Here is a 22,585-nt window from a genome sequence, read left to right as displayed (position 1 = left end):
CAGTCACTTGTAGCTTGCTCCTCTTGATAGAGTCCCATATAATTCTTAGAGTTTCTTCATTTTTTTTTTTTAATTCTTTTATCTGATTTTTCCTCTTACAAAATTTTGGTGTCAAGTGCTTTATCTTCAATGTCACTAATTCTGACTTCCATTGCCTCAGTTCTGCTCCTGTGACTTTCTATTGAGTTATCTAATATGAAATTTTATTGTTAATCTTTTGGATTTCTATTTGCTGTCTCTCTATGGATTCTAGCAGCCTGTTAAATTTGTCATTTTGCTCCTGTATAGCTTTCCTAAATTCCTCTATTGCTTTGTCTGTGTGTTTCTTTGCTTCATCTAAATTTTGCCTGATCTCCTTCCTGATCTCTTGAAGAGCTTTGTATATTAATTTTTTGAATTCTTCCTCCAATGATTCCAAGACCTTCTCTTCCAATGGGAGTTTTCCTGTTTTTTGTTTAGGCCAGTTGCTGGAGCCATCGTGGTCTGCTGCTTTATGTGATTTGATATTGACTGTTGTCTCTGAGCCATGAATGAGTTATTACATTTATTTATTGTACGTTTGCTTACTGTGTCCTAGCTTCTTGTTTTGTTTTGATATGCCCAAATAGGCTGGGCATGTGAGCTACTTTGATTATTAGCGTCTTTGAAGCTCTCACATCCTGTCACCAGGTGGTTAGAGCTGCTACTAGGTATGTGAGCCCAGGATTCCATTTACTTTTCTTGCGTGGATTCAGCTCTGGTGTCCAGGTCGTTGGTCAATGAGTGTGTGGTGCAAGTTCTCACCTACCGTCCTAGATGGGCAGGGCTACATAGGGGTGATAGGAGCAGGCACAGGTATCTGGCTGCAATAGAGGGTTATGTGCTGAGCAAGGTAGGGGGCTGTTGGCTGCCCCTGAGTGCCCAGGTGGAAGGTGTCTCTCTGTCCCCTAGAGTGCATAGGTGGGTGGGTTTTGCAGGCAAACTTTGGGCACCCAATGCTGTTCACTGTAAGGATAGTGAGGCACCACTTTATTCTTGGACCCCTGTCATGGGTGGCTAGGTGTAGTAGGTGAAGCTACCAATACTCAGGCCCCTAGTGTGGGTGTGTGAGGACTCTGCTTAATGGGCAGGGCAGTGTCGAATATCACGAATCTATAACTCCCCTTAGCTGTTGCAGTTGAAAATAGGTTTCAGGTTTATACGCTATTGTACTATGCTAATGAAGACCTACACTGTTGAATTGGCCCACATAGGTCTAGGCAGGGGTGAAAGGCATTCGAAGTCTGTGGACCCCTTATGCCTGTGCCTAGGCAGAGGGGCAGTGCCTGCCCTGAGTTCCTGGCTTAGGGGGCATGGTGATTTTTTAAAGCATTGAGACTGGTTTGGGCGTGGTTAGCCCTGAGAGGTCCCAGCTTAGGGGAGCTGGCAGTTTACTTTTTTGTTTGTTCATTTGTTTATATGTTCCCTCCCCAGATCTGGGAGAGTGGCTTGGGCTCAGGGGTCCCACCTCCAGCCCAGGGATGGGGCAATTGCTAAACACTGCCAGAGTGGCACTGCAGCAGAGCTGGGGGGCCGTGGGAAGGGCAGGTGAGGGCCCTTCCCACAGAAGCACTTCCAGGGGAAGGGTTATTTTGATCCCAAATGGTAGGTTAGATGTTTACACATAACTTTTCATAGATCCAGTGCCGCTTCCCCCTGGCTCTGGAGGCTTGTGCAGACTCTCCGCCGCTCGGTTTCTCCCAACGTGGTAAAAATGCATCCCAAGCTCTACTGCTTGCCTCAGCCAGTGTGCGCCAAACAGTCCAGCCTACAAGGTGCCAGCAGGGTCAGGTCTGCTTCGGAACTGTCTGTCTCTCCCCCTGCCTCTCAGTCCGATTCCTCAGCTTTGTCTTTGATGTTCAGGACTCCTAGATTGTCATATATAATCAACTCGTGTTTTTTCAGGTCTTTGTAGAAAGAGGGACCACAGGAAGCATCTGACTATTCTGCCATCTTGGCCCTGCCTCCAAGATAAGTATTGTGAATTCAGGGGTGAGAGAGATCTAGTTCACAGAACTAGAGTGTTGGGATGAGGGTGGGGGCTTCTCCAGAAGGAAGTGGGAATTTGAAGGGAGGAGGACAACATGGGCAAAAGTGAGAAAGTTGGAAAGTGCAGGACATGTTCAGACAAATGGAGGGTGTGGTTTGACAAGAACCATGATAGGAGATTGAGAAAGAAGTTGGTTAAAATTACAACAGAAGAAATTATTTTAATTTTGGAAACCTGAGATCATTTTAGAATGTTTTCTGTTGCAGAAAGAATTTAGGTGATTGACTATTTTTAAAGTTGGAAAAAATGGGAAGAGGGACTAATTATCTTTGGGTTGTGGATAATGGTTGATTTTTGATTTTGCTCTTAAACATTTTTCTCTATTTTCAAGGGCTACAAATGGAAAACAACAGAAGTTATTTAAAAAACTGATATAAAAGCCCCCATGAAAGAAATAACTTATTGATATGAAATATCTGTTTTCTAAAGAAGTAGTCCAAACACACGCCATTGCATCAGTGTTTTACCGCTAGAATCCTTGTGTTTTGGAAACACAAATTAGTTTTTCTGTTACTATAATAAGTAGGGATTCTTTCGGTTTGCATCTTTTGGCCTGAATATAGGAATCAGGCAATTTTGTAGTTGCAGCAGCACGTGTACGAAATTCGAGTCAGTACCTTTGAAATTAACGTAACAGGCTCCATTTGACAACACGTACTATTTTCCAAAAGGTGGAGTGCTAACTTCACACAGAGGACAGGCTGCAGAAGCCTGCTAATGCTTTTAGAGTCTGTCTTTCACAATTCCTAAGCAGTTCTAAACAAGATATATTTATAAACTAATTGCAATTTTGGGGTTTTATTTCAGTTTGTAAACTTTATATTATGACTCATGGTTTAATTTCATTTCATTTCCAAAGTGTGGCAAATGTATATACAGTAAAACCTGTGAAAGGTGGAACCTGTGTAAGGTGGAAAACTGTCAGAGAAGGAAAACTCAAATATTTTCCACTAATGGAGAGTAATAGAAAAGTGGTAAGACTGCACCCTTTTCAAAACAAAGATGTTTACCTGTGTTTTATTGACTATGCAAAAGTATTTGACTGTGCACATCATAACAAATTATGGATAACACTATGAAGAATGGGAATTCCAGATTACTTAATTGTGCCCATGAGGAACCTGTGCTTAGACCAAAAGGCAATCGTTCGGATAGAACAAGGGGATACTGTGTGATTTAAAGTCAGGAAAGGTGTGTGTCGGTTGTATCCTTTCACCATATTTATTCAATCTGTATGCTGAGCAAATAATCCGAGAAACTGGACTATATGAAGAAGAAAACAGCAACAGGATTGGAGGAAGACTCATTAACAACCTTTAATATGTAAATGACACAACCTTACTTGCTGAAAGTGAAGAGGACTTGAAGCACTTGCTGAAGAAGATCAAAGACCACAGCCTTCAGTATGGATTACGTCTCAAAATAAAGAAGACAAACATCCTAACAACTGGACCAATAAGCAACATCGTGATGAACGGAGAAAAGATAGAAGTTGTCGAGGATTTCATTTTACTTGGATCCACAGTCAACGCCCATGGAAGCAGCAGTCAAGAAATCAAACTGTGGTTTATGTTGGGCAAATCTGCTGCAAAAGACCTCTTTAAAGTGTTAAAACGCAAAAGCGTCATTCTGAGGACTAAGGTGCTCTTAACCCAAGCCATGATATTTTCAGTCGCCTCATATGCATGGGAAAGCTGGACAATGAATAAGGAAGACAGAAGAGGAATTGATGCCTTTCAATTATGGTGTTAGTGAAGAATATTGAATATACCATGGGCTGCCAGAAGAATGAACAAATCTATCTTGGAAGTACAGCCAGAATGTTCATTAGAAGCGAGGATGGCGAGACTTCGTCTCACGTACTTTGGACATGTTATCAGGGGAGACCAGTCCCTGGAGAAGAACATCATGTTTGGTAAAGCAGAGGGTCAGCAGAAAGGAAGAAGACCCTCAACAAGATGGATTGACACAGTGGCTGCATGACAGCAATTGTGAGGATGGCTCAGGACGGGGCAGTATTTCGTTCCGTTGTACATAGTGTCGCTATGAGTTAGAACTGACTCGGTGGCACCTAACAACAACAACACATTTTCCAAAGTGTGGCCAATGTCTGCAGTAAAACCTGTGTAAGGCAGAAACCTATCAGACAAGGAAAACTCAAATATTTTCCACTAATGGAGAGTGATAGAAAAGTGGTAAGACTACACCCTGTCAAAGGTGGGAAACTTGGGAGACCTGGAAAAACAACACAGTCTGTCAGTTCTGGCTCTCACAGGTTTCATTGTATATCTATACATTTTTCTTCATTATAATGGACCTTAACTATGTTCAATTTAGGTAAAGGTAAAAATACCTCTGATTTGGAGGAAGGCCAGTCTAAATGAGTAAAATCTATGAATACGAAAATATCTGTAATTTATTGCAGAAAGAGAGATCCTGATGTGACTGTTTCAGTGAATAAATGATTATTTTCAAAATAGTGCATCAGGTAGGTGTATTAAAAAAACCAAACCCGTTGCCATCAAGTCGATTCCGACTCATTGGGACTGAATAGGACAGAGTAGAACTGCCCCGTCTGGTTTCCAGGGAGCACCAGGTGGATTTAAACTGCTGACCTTTTGGTTAGCAGCCGCAGCTGTTAACCACTGTGTCACCAGGGTTTCCAGGCAGGTGTATACATGATTCTAAAGTATTTTAAATAGCTTATTCTTGTAAATTTCTGCCTAATCTTTGTTCTTTCCGTCCTTCTCTAGAACAAAGGAAATTTAAGTTAAACTTTCCTTGAATCAGATTTTAAGTTGATGGAATTGAAATAACCACGAATAACATATTGCAGTTATTTCAACCTTCTGGTAATTTAACCAGCTCCCTGTGTCACTTAAATTTGTGTGGGACTCTTACCGTATGCAGAGCAGTCACATCTTACATTATGGTGCTGTTGTTTCTCCATTTTAAAACAAATTAGAGACATTCTAATAACGAATGTTTGAATTCAAGTGAGCCATTCATATAAATAGCATATTTTTTAAACTGCTAGTTATATTGTGGGCACGAGCATACAATAATTTTTTGTTGTTGTTGTTGTTATAAAATCAGCACTTGGCCTGTTTCAGGATTCTCTACCTCTTTCTTTTTGGTCCCTTGCAGCCATTTGGCCCCAGGGAAGAATCCTAGAGCCTGGCAGTTATAATTACCCCAGTTGTTGTTAGGTGCCTTGGAGTTCAGTTCCTACTCATAGCAACCTCATGTAACAGAATAGAACTGCCCCCATAGGGTTTTCTTGGCTATAATCTTTCACGAAGCAGATTGCCAGGCCTTTCTCCTTTGGAGTGGCTGGGTGGGTTCGAATCGCCAACTTTTTGGTTAGCAGTCAAGTGCTTAAACAGCTGTGCTACCAAGGCCAGCATAATTCTACATGCTACAAGTGGTGAGGCTGTGACTGGTGATGGACTTGCAGTTTTAGTCAGGATTGACCAAGGAGCTGAGCACAGGAAGAAAGCCAAGGGGGAATAATGGGTGCAGAGGGGTGTTCACTTGTCCTTCAAGTACCTGGCAGATGATCTGTTCATGGAAGTTGATGAAGAAGTACCAGGAAGTGACATCTGAGTGAGGGAGCAGTGAGTTCCAGACTGGGTGCTACTGATAACCAGCTCTGCGACCTTGGCAAGCCAACCTCTCTGGACCTTCATGTTGGACTGTGAAATGGGGAGGCCTCACCGAGATCAGGGATAGCAGCTAGCCCCTGTGATACCGCAAGTGGCTTTCAAGTCTGACTTGTCAAAGACAAGACAGTCTGCCACCCCAAGCCATCCCACTCTAGGACATGCCAGCACCTGCCTAGGATCTAGATTTCTGAATACTGCCTTTTCCTACATTCCCAGTTGTCTCGCTGACTGCCTCCTACTTGCTGGGTCAAACCATTGTCCCAGTTCCACATGCTAATAATCCCTGTCAGCCTGAAAATGAATGATCACTTGTACACGTTTTGAACATTGTTATATTTGGTACTTAGTGTTTTATTGGTTCACCAAATTATACTCATAATCAGACAATAATGAATAATGATGTACTCTTGGTCTGCCCTCCCCCCATATTCTCTCTGTTGCTCATGGTAATACCATTCACCCCAGCTAGCCCTAAACTTTCCAGCCTCCTTAAATCCCTGCTCCCAACCATATGCCCTTTCCATCCCTCTGCCTTAGTACTGCAGCTGTTCTTTAGGCCTTCATCATGATTCTCCTGATACACTTCAGTCATCTCCCAAATGATTTTCCTTCTCTGGTTGTGCCCACACCCCTTCCGTCCATTCTCTTCTTCCCACCAGAGTGGTCTTTCTTTAATGCAGCTCTGGTCACACTGTTGTTGTTAGTTGCTGTCCAGTCGTCTCCGACTCATGGTGACCTTCTGTATAACATAATGAAGCGTTGCCCAATCTTCATGACTGTTAGTTTCTTTGAGTCCGTTATTGTGGCTGTTGTGTCATTCCATCTTCTGAAGGTTTCCCTCATTTTTACTGATCCTCTACCAACCACGATGCCCTTTTCTAGTGATTGGATTTTCCTGATGACATGTCCAAAGTAAGTCACTCAATGTCTCACCATCTTATCTTCCAAGGAATGTTCTGGTTGTATTTCTTTTATAACTAATTTGTTCATTCTTCTGGTGATCCACAATGTATGCAATATCTTCACCAACACCACAATTTGAATGCATGTATTCTTCTTCTGTCTTCCTTTTTCATTATCTAGCTTTTCCATGCAAATGAGATGGAAAAGACCATGGCTTGGTTCAGATGCACCAAAATAACATCTTTGATTTTTTAAAACTTTAAAGAGGCCTTTTGCAGCAGATTTTCCCAATGCAATACATCGTTTGCTTTCTTGACTGTTGCTTCCATGGGCATCGATTATTGATCCAAACAGAATGAAATCACTGACAACATTGATTTTTTTCCCCATTTATCATGGTGTTGTTTATCAGTCCAGTTGTGAGGATTTTCATTTCCTTCATGTTCAGGTGTAATCTATACTGAAGGTAGTCTTTGACCTTCATCAATAAGTGCTTAAAGTCATCTTCACTTTTGGCAAAGCAAGGTTGTGTCATCTGCGTATTGTAGGTTGCTAATTAATCTTCTCCAGCCTTGATGCTGTGTTCTTCTTCATATGGTCTGGCTTCTTGGATTATTTGTTCAGCATCCAAACGGAATAAGTGTGGTGGAAAGATAAAACCCTGCTGCATGCCTTTTCCAGTTTTCAGCCATGCAATATGCCCTTGCTCTCTTCAAATGACTACCTCTTGATCTGTGTACAGGTTCCACATGAGCATAATTAAGTGTCCTGAAATTCCCATTCTTTACACTATTATCCATAGTTTGTTATGATCCACATGGTCAGTACCTTCACATAGTCGATAAAATAGGTAAGCATCATTGTGGTATTCTCTGCTTTTGGCCAAGATCCATCTAACATCAAAAGTGATATCCCTTGCTCCATGTCCTCTTCTGAATTCAGCTTGAATTTCTGGCAGTTCCCTGTCAATGAATGTCTGCAGTCATTTTTCAGTTATCTTTAGCAGAATTTTGCTAGCATGTGATTTAATGATGTTGTTCAAAAATTTCCACTTTCTATTTAATCACTTTTCCTTGGAATGGGCACGAATATAGATTCTTCTAGTCCGTTGGCCAGGTAGCTGTCTTCCAAATAAGGCAAATAAGCACTTTCAGCATTTCATATGTTTGTTGAAGCATCTCAATTGGTATTCCAGCAATCCTGGGGCCTTGTTTTTCTTCAGTGCCTTCAGTACAACTTTAACCTCTTTCTTCATTACCAGTGGTTCTTGGTCATATGCTGCCTCCTGAAATGGTTGAACATTGACAAATTCTTTTTGGTACAGTGACTCTGTGTATTCCTTTCATCTTCTTTTGATGCTTCCTGTGCTATTCCAGTATTTGCCCATAGAATCCTTCAGTATTATAACTAGAGGCTTGAATTTTCTCTTTACTTTCCTCCTTTTTAACATCCTTCAATGGCTCCCCATTGTCTTTAGATTCAAATGTATGCTCCTTGGCATGGCTACAAAGGCCCTACCCTTCCAGCTCCATTTTCTGCTGTACTTTGCCTTGCTCCCTACAGGCCAAAAATATAGTTCCCTAAACATTCCAAGCTATTTCATGCCTCTCTACTCTTAACATGCTTCTTCCTCTGCCTGGAAGTCCCCCTCGCCCCCTCACACTGTACCTAGTAAATTCCATATCCCTCACAAACCAAATCAAATATATCAAACTACAGCTAATTATTTCTTACTTGGTGCTAACATTATATTTAATAATTATGTCTCATATGGTATTTTTCACTTTGATTACAATGATTTCCTGTGTTTTTCTGCCATACTGTGGTGGTTTCCTTGTGAGTGTCTTATTCACCCTTGTGTTCCTAGCCTAGTTCATGTCACCTGGTAGGTGCTCATTGGGTATTAGACTGAGGAAGAAGAGAGCCTCTTACAGCACATGGGAGAGAGATGAAGCTTCTTTTTCCCAAAAGCCCAAGCTAACATCTCCTGCCTCGTGGTCTCCCAGTTGAGTTACATGCCCTTCTGTCAGCCAGTCACTGTGGTCAGTGGTAAGAGTTTTTCCACAATGCTTAACCATTCCAGGCCTACTCTTGAAGATAGAGGCTGGGGTGGAGGAAACAGGGATGTTAGTGAATTCCCACCATAAACCATGTGGCTAAGAATATGAGAGGAGTTACCTAAAGGAAAATTGGGGTGTTGTTGGCAAAAGAAGGAAGCAACAAAGGCTAGAAAGGACAACAAATTGTCCATTATAATGTACGTTAGAAATCTTTTGGGCCAGTGTTCCATAACTGTTTCAGGAACAAACTATGTTTTTCATTCCCTGAAGCCTGAGACCGCCTCAAGGAGGGAACTTCTCAAGGTAAAGTGCAGAGTGGGGCAGGCCTGGAATGACAGCCTCTCTTGTCTTTGACAAGTCAGACTTGAGAGCCATTGTAGAATCACAGTTGGCTTACTGAGGGTCCCTAATCTCAGCCCCCGTGTGGTACAAACGGTTAATGCACTTGGCTGCTAACAGAAAGATTAGAGGTTCGGGTCTACCCAGAGGCATCTTGGAAGAAGGGCCTGGTGATTTATTTCTGAAAATCAGCCATTGAAAACCCTATGGAGCATAGTTCTACTCTACTTGCCATGAGTAAGAATCAACTCGACAGCAACTGGTTGGATCTCAGCCAGGCCTCCTCATTTCACAGGGGAAGACTAAGGTCCAGAGAGGTTGGCTTGCCAAGATCACAGAGCCGGTTAGCTATAGCACCCAGTCTGGAACCACTTCTCCCTCACTCAGATGTCACTTCCTGACACTTTTTCATCAGCTTCCATGAACTGAGTATCTGCCAGATACTTGAAGGACATCCATATATTAAAAAAGAATTTTATGGTAAATTATGGGGTCATCTTGATTTCAGAATGATTGGTGGAACCATCCAACATACTTTTTTAAAATGTATACGTCTTATACTTTGCATTATTAAAGAGCTCTTATGAAAGAAAACTAAAACCATTTTTTGGTTGAATGATATTTTAGCATTTTAATTTTGTCTTATTTGCAAAGTTCTGCAGTAGCGTGGCATTCGTTAAATAATAAATGTATATTTCAGAGTGTGGTAACAGCAAAGAATGACTTCATGGACCACTTGATCTGCTCTATTATGGTTTATGATGCCATCTGGATTTCTTGGTAGAATTATTTCCATCTAAATCACTATAAACTTCTATTTAGTTTGTCACAACTCTAAAGCCAGAAATGTTTGTGGTTTTTAGCAGTGATGTAATTCTGGAAGATACTTTGAAAGTTAAAAGTAGTCATATACTATTAGTATTTTAACTCAGTGTTTCACATACTTTCAGACAAACCAGATGTCTGAAAAAAATCCACTTTAATTTTTTACTCTCTGGCATTCCACTTTCTTGTCTGTCTTGCCACTATACATTTGGTTATACATCAGTCAAGTGTGTGAAAGGAGCATTAGGAGGCTCTGTGGGCATACGGAGAATTACAGGATGTGGCCCCTGCCCCTCCTCAATCAGGGAACTTAGAAAGCGTATGTCACTAAGATATGTCTTTTTTTTTTTTTCTGTATGGTAGGGAGAGAATGAAAGAGAAAGAGAGAATCTCACTTACTTGCCTTTTATATTACTGCCAATTGTGTGAAAGAGACTGGATCATGCCATAAAATATGCATGTACTGCAGGATATAAACATTGAACTGCGCAGCATGATAGAGTGCAACTAAAACATCCTTTCTCAGAGAGCATAACCTAGCTGGGTGCCAGGCAGGAGCAATAACAGAATGACAGAACTTGCCAGAAGGGCATTGAGGCTTAAGTTCAATATAAAAGTCTGAAAATTTCTAAGCCTCTATGTCCTTATTCTGCTTTTTTCCCCTAAAAGTCTCAGGGATGGGGAGAGAGCCATTGGTAGCAGTGGTAGGTGGGGTTGATGAGCCAAACCTCTAGGGCAAAACGGCACCAAAGACAACAGGATAGGAGGAGGCAGGGAGCTCAGTTCCCAAAGGGCCAGGAAGCGAAAACAGGCTGTATGGGTTTGAGGCTGTAGATAATAGGGTAGGTGAGTTGAAAAATAAGGGAGCAAAAAGAAATGGGCCAGAGTGGGTAGTTGGCTATACTTAGGAGCAGCAGCAGGAGGCAGGGAACACTGCTCCCTAAGAAGCTGGTTCATTTCATTAAGTATTGGGGAAGGTGGCTCTCAGCAGTGAGACAGATCCAAGAGGACCCATGCAAGGAAGAGTCAGCGGCATGTTTCAGGACACATGGAAACATGGATTCAGGTCCTGGCACTGGCACATACTGCCTCTGCCACCTTGGGAAACTTCCAAATCTCTCTGGATTTCAGATTCCTCATTTTTTAAGTGAGGAGGTTGGATTAATTGGTTTCTTACAATCCTGATATGAGATAGAAGTCAGCTCTTCCCTGTCACCATCCCCCAGCATAAACCACAGTCTGGGCTTCTAGAAACTGTAACAATAATCATTTATCTGTTCAACAGGTATTTACTGAGTACCCATAATGTGCTAAGCACCATTCTAGGCACTGGGGTTGTAGCAGTGAAAAAGATGAAATCCTTTCTTTCATGGAGCTTGCATTTTGGAGAGGCAGATGACAGTTGACCAAGCAAATAAGTGAACAAGCTAATTTGAGGTACTGGTAATTGCTGTGAAGACAGTAAACCAAGAAGGTGTGGTGGAGAGTGGCCATATATTGGGGGAATATACATCAGTCAAGTGTCTGCAGGGAGCGTCGGGAGGCTCTGTGGGCATACAGGGTGTTATAGGATGTGGCCACTGCCCCTGCTTAATCAGGGAGCTTAGATAGATAGAAAGCATGAGGTAAAAAGCATTAGGGCTAGGAGGAAGAACGGTTTTCTGTCTGAAGAGATAATTTTCAAGCTAAGACCTGATTTGCAGGAAGGAGCTAGTTATGAGACAATCTGGGGGCAAAGCAGACCGGTCAGAATGAACAAAAGAGGTCTTCAGGAGGGAATGAGTGATATTTTCAAAGAACAGAAGTGAAACCAGCGTGGCTGGAGTGAGTGAGCAATCAAGGAGCAAAGTGATAGAGAGGCCAGCACCAGATTTCATGGGACGTCTGTGGGCTCTTGAAAGGAATTTGGATTTTGTCCCAAGTGCAGTGGAAAGCCTTTGAAGGTTTAAAGTAGGCAAATGAAAGGAAGGATCCACTTTATACTATAAAATGATCACTCTGACTGTGTAGAGACTGAATTGTGGGGGAGCAAGAGGAGTAGCAAAAGGACTAGTTAAGAGATGGTGATGACTTAGACCATGGGAGAAGCGGGGATGTTGGGAATAAGTGGATAGATATGGAATATTTGTAGAGGTTTCAGTAGAAAAAAGCATGGAGCAGTCCTCCCACCCTCCCTGCCATCCTCAACATCTATCTTCATGTCTATGCAGGAGCATCTGTTTATGACAGACCCTACTGTTCATTTGACTTTAAATTTCTGGCCTGGGTATGCAGAAGGAGTAGCATGCTTTGGTGGAGAATATGATAGTTCAGTTTTGAGTCTGTGATGATTCAGGTTATGTGTCAATTTGGCTGGGCCATGATTCTCAGTGGTTTGGCAGTTATGTGATGATGTAGTTTGGCAGTTATATAATGATGTAGTTTGGTAGTTATGTAATGATGTAATTTGGCAGTTTTGTAATGATGTAGTCATCCTCCATGATGTGATCTTATGTGATCAGCCAATAAATTGTAAGGGAAGTTTCCTTGGGGGTGTGTTCTGCATCCAATATATTATGGATGTTCTGGCAAAGCATGCTCACTTGTTCTGGATCCTGCATATGGCTTGTCATCATCTGACCTCCAGTTCTTGGGACTTTAGCCAGTGGCCTGCCATATTGCCTGGAGATCTTGGAATTCATTGGCCTCCATAGCTTATGACCCAGCCGCCTGCTGTCTTACCTGCTGATCTTGGATTCATCAGCCTCTGCACCCTGTGAGCCAGTGGTCTGCCGTCTGACCTACCCATCTTGTTTTTGTCAGCTCCTGCAGCCATGTGAGTGAGGAGAAACCTCCAGCCCGACGCCCGACTCACAGACTTGGGACTTGGCAGCCTCTACAACTGTGTGAGCCATTTCCTTGAGACAAGTCTCTCTCTTTCTCTACATGTATATGCTTCACTGGTTTTGCTTTTGTAGAGAACCCATCCTAAGACAGAGTCCTTGTAGAAAAGCCTAGTGGATAGGAAAACAAAAAAAAAAACCCAAACCAGTTGCCAATGAGTTGATTCCAACTTACTGTGACCATATGTGTGTCATATGTGTCAGAGTAGAACTATGCTCCATAGGGTTTTTACTGGCTTTGAACTGCTGACCTTTGGGTTAGCAGCAAAGCTTTTAACCACTGTGCCACCAGGGCTCCATCTAGTGAATAGAGGATACTAAAAAAAGTATATCTTTCTCCACCCCAGTAGAATGGATTGAGAGCAGGTTTAGCAGCCCACAGTGACCCTCGAAAAGGAAGAGGTTCTTTTCCTGGGTCTCTATAAGAATCCAGGAAAAAACTCCAACCCTCCTTGGATCATGTGGACACACCTGAGCAAAAATTAGGTTTAGGGGTTGGAGTGGAAAGGGGTACATGGGGAGGGGTGGTGATGATGGTAAAATGATGAGGCGGGGCAACATTTATGTTCTGCATCCCATTAGCAGGATATAAAGAGGGTGACGGATAGTTTCCTCAAACCCAAGGTATAGACTAACAAAAATAATATGTGTATAATGATTTGAATTTCGTTTGGATCTCTCCAGTTCCTACAATCCCCAGGGAATTCCCAGCCAAAGGTCACAGCCAGGACTGAACTGTAGCTCTCTGTACCTCTGTTCCATTCTTTTGTCTTTGAAAGGACTTTCAAGACTAAAATACAAGTCTTCCATTGGTATTTTTCCTCATTAACTTCTTTGTGTACTTGATTATGTAAAATACTAAAAACTCTCTTAAGTTTTTGTCATGATCTAGCTCTCAGTGTTTCCTTTAAGCTACACAGGACAGCATCCAACTTCTGTGTGTTAAGTACAGCTAATCGGAGGCCCTGTCCCCACCAAGGTGGCCCCAGGTTGACTGCAAGCCTGCATAGTAGGTACAATATGGAAACAATGGGGGAGAGAGTTCTTCAAGAGTTTTCCATGCAGAATAGGATGCTCTGCTTGCTCTAACCTAGCAGGCTCCCTTTTCCTTTGCGCCCATACTTCAAAGCCTCAGGACGCTCCTCTCTCATAGACCTATTTTCTGGTGGAGAGGAGCTACAAAGACTGAGAAGTTCTCTGAGGCCCTTGTGAATGGTCAGTTTCACAGAAGTCTAGACTGTCTACCTAGGACAGATTGTTGGGGTAGGGAGGAGGTTATCTTTAGTTCCTTCTCATTTCCCTCCTTGCTGCTTACCCACAATCCCTTAAGGCTTGGTGCCACCTGGCTCTGGCTGTTTGTTAACTCCTAACTCCCTACTAATCTCAGGACTTTCCCCCATTTAACCCCAGGAATTCCATTCAGTTCAACCCATTTATTCAGTGCCCCTTACAAATAAGGCCCTAAGTATGCACTCTGAAATTGCTTCCTTTCCCTTTGTATTCTTTCTATATTCTTAGTTTAAGCAGGTCTCAGCTAGGTGACAGGAAGAGGGTAAGCTGATTGCATTAATTTACATTAATATGTTAATGCATATTAAATCATTCATTCATTGAGCTCTATAAATCTTATAGGCACTGAGATAGCAGTGGTTAAAGGCCCTGGCCTCCTTGGGTAATTTATATTCTAATGGGGTGACAGACAGTAAATAAATTATATACCAGTAGTAGAGTTAAGTGCTATTTTGAAACATAAAGCAAACTTGGTGATAAGGAGAGAAGAGTGTGCATATCTGTTGAGGGAAGGGGTGGTATTTTAGAAAGGCTGGTTAGGGAAGGCACCTCTGAGGAGAACTGTTTTATCATAATGGCAGGGGGTGGCTGGGTAGAGATTTGGATTTAGAGAGATCTGTTTTTGGTTGCACTTCCAGTTACCTGAAATTTTGATCACAAAATGATAATGTGTGGAAGATTTAGATGGGATTTGGAGGTGGAGGCCTCTCTAGTGTAGAGCTGTAAGCCATAGAGCGGTGCCATATGGACTCTCCTGTCCTCTGCCAGTCCTGACCCCTTGCCTAGCTCATTTCTGATCCTACCCCCTGCTGGTCACCACCTACTGTTTTCATATTTATCTCACTGGTAGGACTTTCAGCTTAGCTTTCTTCCCAGCTACCACTTAAACTCTCATCTGCGACCTTAATGCATATTCTTCCATTACATTACCTTGGGCAGTTCTGAAAAAATATCCTTCCTTCTGACATGCAAGAAGCTACTCACTGCCCTACCCTATGGGTAGCCAAATACTTCTGAGAGCAAAAGGGGGCACTGTTAATAATTATGCTGGGGCAGTAGGTGGAAACTGGCACTGTCCTCTGCAAACCAAGTGATTGGTCACTGTAGGCATATAGTTTGTTGGCCCAGTTAGCTCCAGCCCACAAGTGAAATGGAGACTTCCCCTCCCAAGCCAAGCATCTGATTTGGAAGCTAGGAGGTTGGGTTCTTTGCATGGTACATCCAGAAGTCAAAACAGAGGTCTTCAAACTTTAGTCACTGGCATTGTTTTCTAACCCTCAGATCTGTTTCTCCAGTTTACATCTCCCACCCCAGAACATGGCCCCATTCATTTACATTCTTTTCCTGAGAATGAACTGGGGACTTCCTAAACCCATTTTCTCCACTTCTCCATTCTTATGAGATCAGATGGGTGTTTGGCTCCCTGGAGCTGAGATGGAATTAGAGGAGCTGGGCTTCCAGAGGCAGAGTCTAACTGATCACCTGTTCAGTTTCTTGGAATACTCTGTTCAAATATAAGCTGGAAATAATTGTTCGTTGTTTCTTTACAAAGTTACATTTTCAGTTTTAAAAAAGTAAAAGAAAATGATAAGCACTTGTGCTGTTTCAAAGAAAATATTATAGATACTGAGATCAGACCTCAAAATTTGGAAGTAACATCCAAAAATTATAAGACTGGAAAGATTGGTGGCTCAAAACTATTCTGTGGTGACACAGAAGAAAGGCCTGGTGATCTAATTCTGTAAGACTAAATGAAACCTAACCCATTGCTATCAAGTCAGTTCCCACTGATAGTGACCCTATAGGACAGAGTAGAACTGCCCCATAGAGTTTCTAAGGCTATAAGTCTTTATGGAAGCAGACGGTCACATTTTTCTCTCACAGCAGCTGGTGAGTTCAAACCGCCAGCCTTCTGGTTAGCAGCTGAGTGCTTAACCACTGTGCCACCAGGGCTCCTTCCATAAAATTGCAGCCACTAAAAACCCTATGAAGCACTGTTCTATTCTGACACACATGGGGCCGCCATGTGTCAGAATCAATAGCAATGAGTTTGGTTTTAGGGGGGTTATTTTTAATCATAATAGTAACAATGGAATGATATTGCAATAGATTCTAATTTGTTTTGTAGCAAAAGTCCACAGTCCCTTATCTGAAATCCTAAAAACTCTGAAAACTGGGGGAAAAAATTTGAAGTTTATCACAGGCAACAAAACCTGATTTGAATTCATGTGAGATTCTTTATAGTCTTTATTTATCCCACTTAGGGTGACTACTCATGTTTTGCTGCAGAAATATTAATATGTTTTGTTACTTCCCCAAACTCCAAAGGGGATATTATATAATATTTGGTATATGCACCATATTACCTGTCCAAAACACTTCTGGCCCAAATAGTTTCTGATAAGGAATTATGGATCTATAGTACTATTTTGGAGCCCTGGTGGTACAGTGGTTAAGAGCTCAGCTGCTAACCAAAAGGTTGGCAGTTTAAATCTACCAGCTGTTCCTTGGAAACCCTATAGGGCAGTTCTATTCTGTCTTATAGGGTCGCTATGAGTTGGACTCAACTCGAAGGCAGTGAGTATATGAGTATAGTACTGGTTTGCCCATTATGGTTGTTTTGTTTTGTTTTTCAATTAATAATCCTCACAAATTAGGCAAGCACAAACGTCACACAAGTTTGCCCCCTGCTTGGTGACTGCCACAGTATGGTCTATAGTCGGGAAAATATTCAGTAATATTTTCTAATATAATACCTAATATCTTAAGCCTTTGGAAGGAAAGGAAATAACAACATTCATTTAATAAATGATAGTGAATATCATATTGAGCGTAATTCTCCCATTCTCCACTAGTGTAGTAAAGAACTTTTCTTAAAGGAAATCTTCCACAAGCAATAAGAGAAATAGCCTAAGAACTGCTTCCAATTAAAAGAAGAAAAATAACAAGATTAGTTCACCTGTGATTTCCTTAATATACTTAACAGAGATAAAATCCCACTGATGCTTCTAAAAATAAAAATGAGGAAAGGGCAACTTTATTGATTCCCTGCAAACCAACAAACATGTAGCTTATTGATAACACTATATACTATCTAAAACGTTAGTGATTTTCAACAAAAGTCTGCCTCTGAATGAAGGTTTAAATCATCATATTAATACATTAAGGGGGAAATTATCATGGGAGGCACTTGGAAATTAATTAAAAATCCTGTACTCAGTTTGTTTGTGAGAGAAGATAAATATCACACATGGGAAAAGATGCCTGACAACCACCATAGTTTTCAGATCCAAAATTAGACCCTGACAGCTATGTCTTTGTATGACTCTCCTTGGGGTATGATATACAGATATATAGAACATGAAGATTTCTGATAGAAGTATTTATTACTGACACTTCCAAAACATTCTATGTATAGCATCAGACGGAGAGACAGAGAGCTGTAACACTGGAGATGGCAAGAAGCGGTGGCAGAGAAATGGTGGCAGCAGAACAAGGAGACTGGCAGGAGACAATTCCTCGCAGGAGAAATTGATTAGAATTTGGGTCTCTGGTTTTAAAGCCCAGGCAGGTGAGGAGGCAGGACATTCCAGAAAGAGGGAGAATATGTAAAATCCTAGAAGCATGGAAGAGCTTGGCACGTCCCCAAGAACCACAAATATTTGGAACTCAGTATGTGTTTAAGGAAACAGCAGAAGATAAGGCCACTAAAGTAGGCCTGGATTATGAAAAATAAATTACATCATGCTAAGTTGTGTAGACTCAACGTAGGAGGAGATGAGAAAACAATGAAGAATTTTAAGAGGAAAATGAGATCATCAGAGGTTTAGAAATTGAAGGCAAGACAACCAGTTAAGAGACAGCAAGTCCTAATGTTATCGAGAGCAAGGGTTTTGAAGACGAATTACCACTTAGTATGATCTTAGGAAAGAGAACGTCTTTGAGCCAGGCTCCTCATCTGTAAAATGAATATAATAATATAATGAGGCTAAAAGGAAAAGAGCACAGGTAAGTCTTTGATACTATACTTCAGATTTAGTAGGCATTCAATAATTGATGGTAACACTATTAACAGTTGTTTATTGGTATTATTGTTGTGATACAAATGCACTGGTACCTACCACGTTGGGGTCTTTTTGAAGACAGAACAAGTTAATACATTCATTGATGTTCTTTCACCTAGGTTTTTTTTGGAAATAAAACTAATGTTGCTTGATTTGTTCAGGCATAGTCGATTGATCTGTATCAAAACAGTCAAGTCCCAGGTAGAACATAGAAAAGCAGGTTCAGGAATGCCATGAGGTTAAGGGTGCATTTTTATCAGACATTTCTTGTGTCCCTACTGTATGTTTGGCACTGTCTTAAGTGCTACCTGATTTGGTGGTAGAATTCTCACTGTCCATGTGAGTTACTTGGGGCAATTCCCGGCCAATGTACATCTTGTGCAGCCACCAACTATCTGTCAGTGGTGGATTGTGTTGGTATGATGTTGAACAGGTTTCAGCATGGCTGAAAACCAAAAAAAAAAAAAAAAAAATGAATGGCACAGGAAGCATCAGAAGAAGATGGAAGGAATATACAAGTCACTGTACCAAAAAAAATTGGTTGACATTCAGCCATTTCAGGAGGTAGCATACGATCAAGAACCGATGGTACTGAAGGAAGAAGTCCAAGCTGCATTGAAGGCATTGGTGAAAAACAAGGCTTCAGGAACTGATGGAATACCAACGGACATGTTTCCATAAACGAATGCAGTGCTTGAAGTGCTCACTCATGTATGCCAAGAAATTTGGGAGACGCTTCCTGGCCAACTGACTGAAACAGATCCATATGTGTGTCTATTCCAAAGAAAGGTGATTCAACCAAATGCAGAAGTTATTGAACAATGTCATTAATATCACATGCAAATAAAATTATGCTGAAGATAATTCAAAAATGGTTTCTGCAGTATATCTACAGAAGACTGCCAGAAATTCAAGCCGGATTCAGAAGAGGACAAGGAACAAGGGATATCCTTGCTGATGTCAGATGAATCTTGGCTGAAAGCAGAGAATACCAGAAAGATGTTTACCTGTGTTTTATTGACTATGCAAAGGCATTTGACTGTGTGGATCACAACAAATTATGGATAACATTGGGAAGAATGGGAATTCCAGAACACTTAATTGTGCTCATGAAGAACCTGTACACAGACCAAGAGGCAGTAGTTTAAACAGAACAAGGAGATACTGTGTGGTTTAAAATCAGTAAAGGTGTGCATCTGGGTTGTATCCTTTCACAATACTTATTCAATCTGTATGCTGAGCAAATAATCCGAGAAGCTGGACTATATGAGGAAGAATGCAGCATCAGGATTAGAGGAAGACTTGTTAACAACCTGCAATATGCAGATGACACAATTTTGCTTGCTGAAAGTGAAGAGGACTTAAGACACTCACTGATGAAGATCAAAGGCTACAGCCTTCAGTATGGATTACACCTCAACATAAAGAAAAGAAAAATCCTCACAACTGGACCACTAAGCAACATCATGATAAATGGAGAAAATATTGAAATTGTCAAGGATTTCATTTTACTTGGATTTATAGTCAACACCCATGGAAGCAACAGTGATGAAATCAATCAATGTATTACACTGGGCAAATGTGCTACAAAAGACCTCTTTAAAGTGTTAAAAAAAACAAAGAGGTCACCTTGAGGAATAAGGTGCGCCTGACCCAAACCATGGATGTTCAGTTGCCTCATAGGCATACGAAAGCTGGACAATGAGTAAGGAAGACCAAGAATAATTGATTCATTTGAATTGTGGTGTTGGTGAAGAATACTGAATATACCTTGGACTGCCAGAGAACGAACAAATCTGTCTTGGAAGAAGTACAGTCAGAATACTCCTTAGAAGAGAGGATGGCAAGACTTCATCTCACTTATTTTGAACACGTTATCAGAAGCAACCAGTCCCTGGAGTTGGACATCATGCTTGGTAAGGTAGAGGGGCAGCGAAAAAGAGGAAGACCCTAAACGAGACAGATTGACACAATGGCTACAACAATAGGCTCAAACATAGCAAGTATTGTGAGGATGGCGCAGGACCACGCGGTGTTTCATTCTGTTGTTCATAGGGTCACTATCAGTTGGAACCAACTTGATGGCACTTAACAACAACATGATGCGGAACAGTTTACAGCAGAGCTTCCAGACTAAGATGGACTAGGGAGAAAAGCTTGGCAGTCTACTTCTGAAAATCAGCCAATGAAAGCCTTATGGGTCACAATGGTCCAGTCTGCAACTGCTCATGGGTATGGCACAGGACTGGGCAGTGTATCATTCTGCTGTGCATAGGGTCACCACGAGTCAGAGGCCAACTTGACGACAGATAAAATAAAATTAAAAAAAACCCGTTGCCATCGAGTACATTTCGACTCATAGCGACCCTGTAGTACAGAGTAGAACTGCCCCCATAGAGTTTCCAAGGAGCAGCTGGTGGATTTGAACTGCTGACCTTTTAATTAGCAGCCGTAGCTCTTAACCACTGTGTCACCAGGGCTCCAGATAAGAATACGAACACATAAAAATAGTTAAAACACATTTTCATTTCACAGTGAGTAAAGAGTCTACAATAAACTTCTTTTGGTTAATTTCCTTTATTACAGATCTGCAGCCTCCTCTCTTACATACAACCTCACACTCACCACTTATCTAATATTTACACTGCTCGTCTGGAAGTGATCTTGGCTTTCCTACTTTATGATCCCCCTTGGACTACCTAGTTTTCTGGCTGCTCCTGTTGGATGAGTCAGATTACACCTTGTCTGATCCAAACCTACCCTCAGTATTCAACCCTGGTTCCAAGATACCTTGCTATTAAAATGAAGTTAAACCAGTTCTTTCAACATCTGGTACCAGAATTCTTCTCAGACAAAAACACGTTGATAAGTGTGATGGTTAATATTACGTGTCAACTTGGTTAGGCCATCATTCATTCCCAGTATTGTGTAATTGTCCTCCATTTTGTAGTATTGTATAATTATGTGTTGCAAACCCTAAAATTCTGTATGTTAATGAGGCAGGATTAGTGTGGGGTGTATCTTACCTTTAGTAAAATACTAAAGTCACACTTTACTCAAGTCACACCCTTGGACTCAAGTCTCACCCTTACTTAAGTTACAACTTGCTCAAGTGAAGGGAATTTCCTTAAGGGTATGGCCTGCATCCAACGTATGTGAATGCTCTGGCAAAGCTCTCTCTAGCTCTTGATCCTGCATCTGGCTTATCATCATCTGACCTCTGGTTCTTGGGACTTGAGCCAGCAGCCTACCATCTGACCTGCAGATTTGAGGATTCACCAGTGTATTAGTCATCTAGTACTGCTATAACAGAAATATCACAAATGGATGGCTTTAACAAAAATAATTTTCTCAAAGTTTGTTGTTGTTCTTAGGTGCCGTCAAGTCAGTTCCGACTCATAGCAACCCTATGTACAACAGAACAAAACACTGCCTGGTCCTGCACCATCCTCACAATTGTTGTTATGCTGAAGCCGATTGTTGCATACCAAGCATGATGTCCTTTTCCAGGGACTGATCCCTCCTGATAACCTGTCCACAGTATGTGAGACATGGTCTCTCCATCCTTGCTTTCAAGGAGCATTCTGACTGTACTTCTTCCAAGACAGATTTGTTCATTCTTTTGGCAGTCCAAGGTATATTCAATATTCTTTGCCAACACCATAATTCAAAGACATTAATTCTTCTTCGGTCTTCCGAAAAGGACCTCTTTTAAGTGTTAAAAAGCAAAGATGTCACTTTAAGAACTAAGATGTGCCTGACCCAAGCCAGGGTGTTTTTTCAGCTACCTCTTATGCATGTGAAAGCTGGACGATGAATCAAGAAGACTGAGGAAGAATTACAACCTAGGAAACCCTATGGGGAAGTTCTACTCTATCACATGGGGGTTGCTATGAGTTCGAATAACTGGATGGTACCCAAGAACAACAAAGTTGGCTCTGTTAAAGAGCAGGACTCTAAAACAATGTTGCCACAGGCCAGGGCCTCTCGTTAAAACAGAGCTCCCTTAGTTCCTCCCCTCTCTTGTCATGGGGTCTAAGGAAGAGCATTTAGATAACTTATATACCTACAACAAATCCCCAGCTGAAATATAAAGCACTTATTGCAAAACCAGTTGGAAAAAATATATATATTACAGATGTTTTTCCATAAAACCATAGTATTATGATTAGCTTTGCCTCATGTTATAAACAGGTATTAGTGAGTAAAGGCTAGCTTCCCCTAGCCTCCTAATAAATGTTTGTTTGATCTTTACTTAAACTTAACTGCACTGCTTTTTTCTAATGAAAACACATGCTTGTAAACTTTTAAATTTGTCACAATAGATTGGGAAGCATATGGGTGTATGGGGGGGTCTCAAAAGTTGACATAGAAAGGTGTTGGTGTGAGGGAGGTGGTGCTGATGGAGTCCTTGGCATGTTGTTCGAGAGATGGAAGGACTGAAAGGATTCATAGAGAAAACTTCCTAGATCCAGGGAGAATTTTAAGG

Source organism: Trichechus manatus, unplaced genomic scaffold (assembly GCF_000243295.1).
Source record: "Trichechus manatus latirostris isolate Lorelei unplaced genomic scaffold, TriManLat1.0 scaffold00058, whole genome shotgun sequence".
Classification (NCBI taxonomy): Eukaryota; Metazoa; Chordata; class Mammalia; order Sirenia; family Trichechidae; genus Trichechus; species Trichechus manatus.
Note: the sequence above shows the minus strand (reverse complement) of the source record.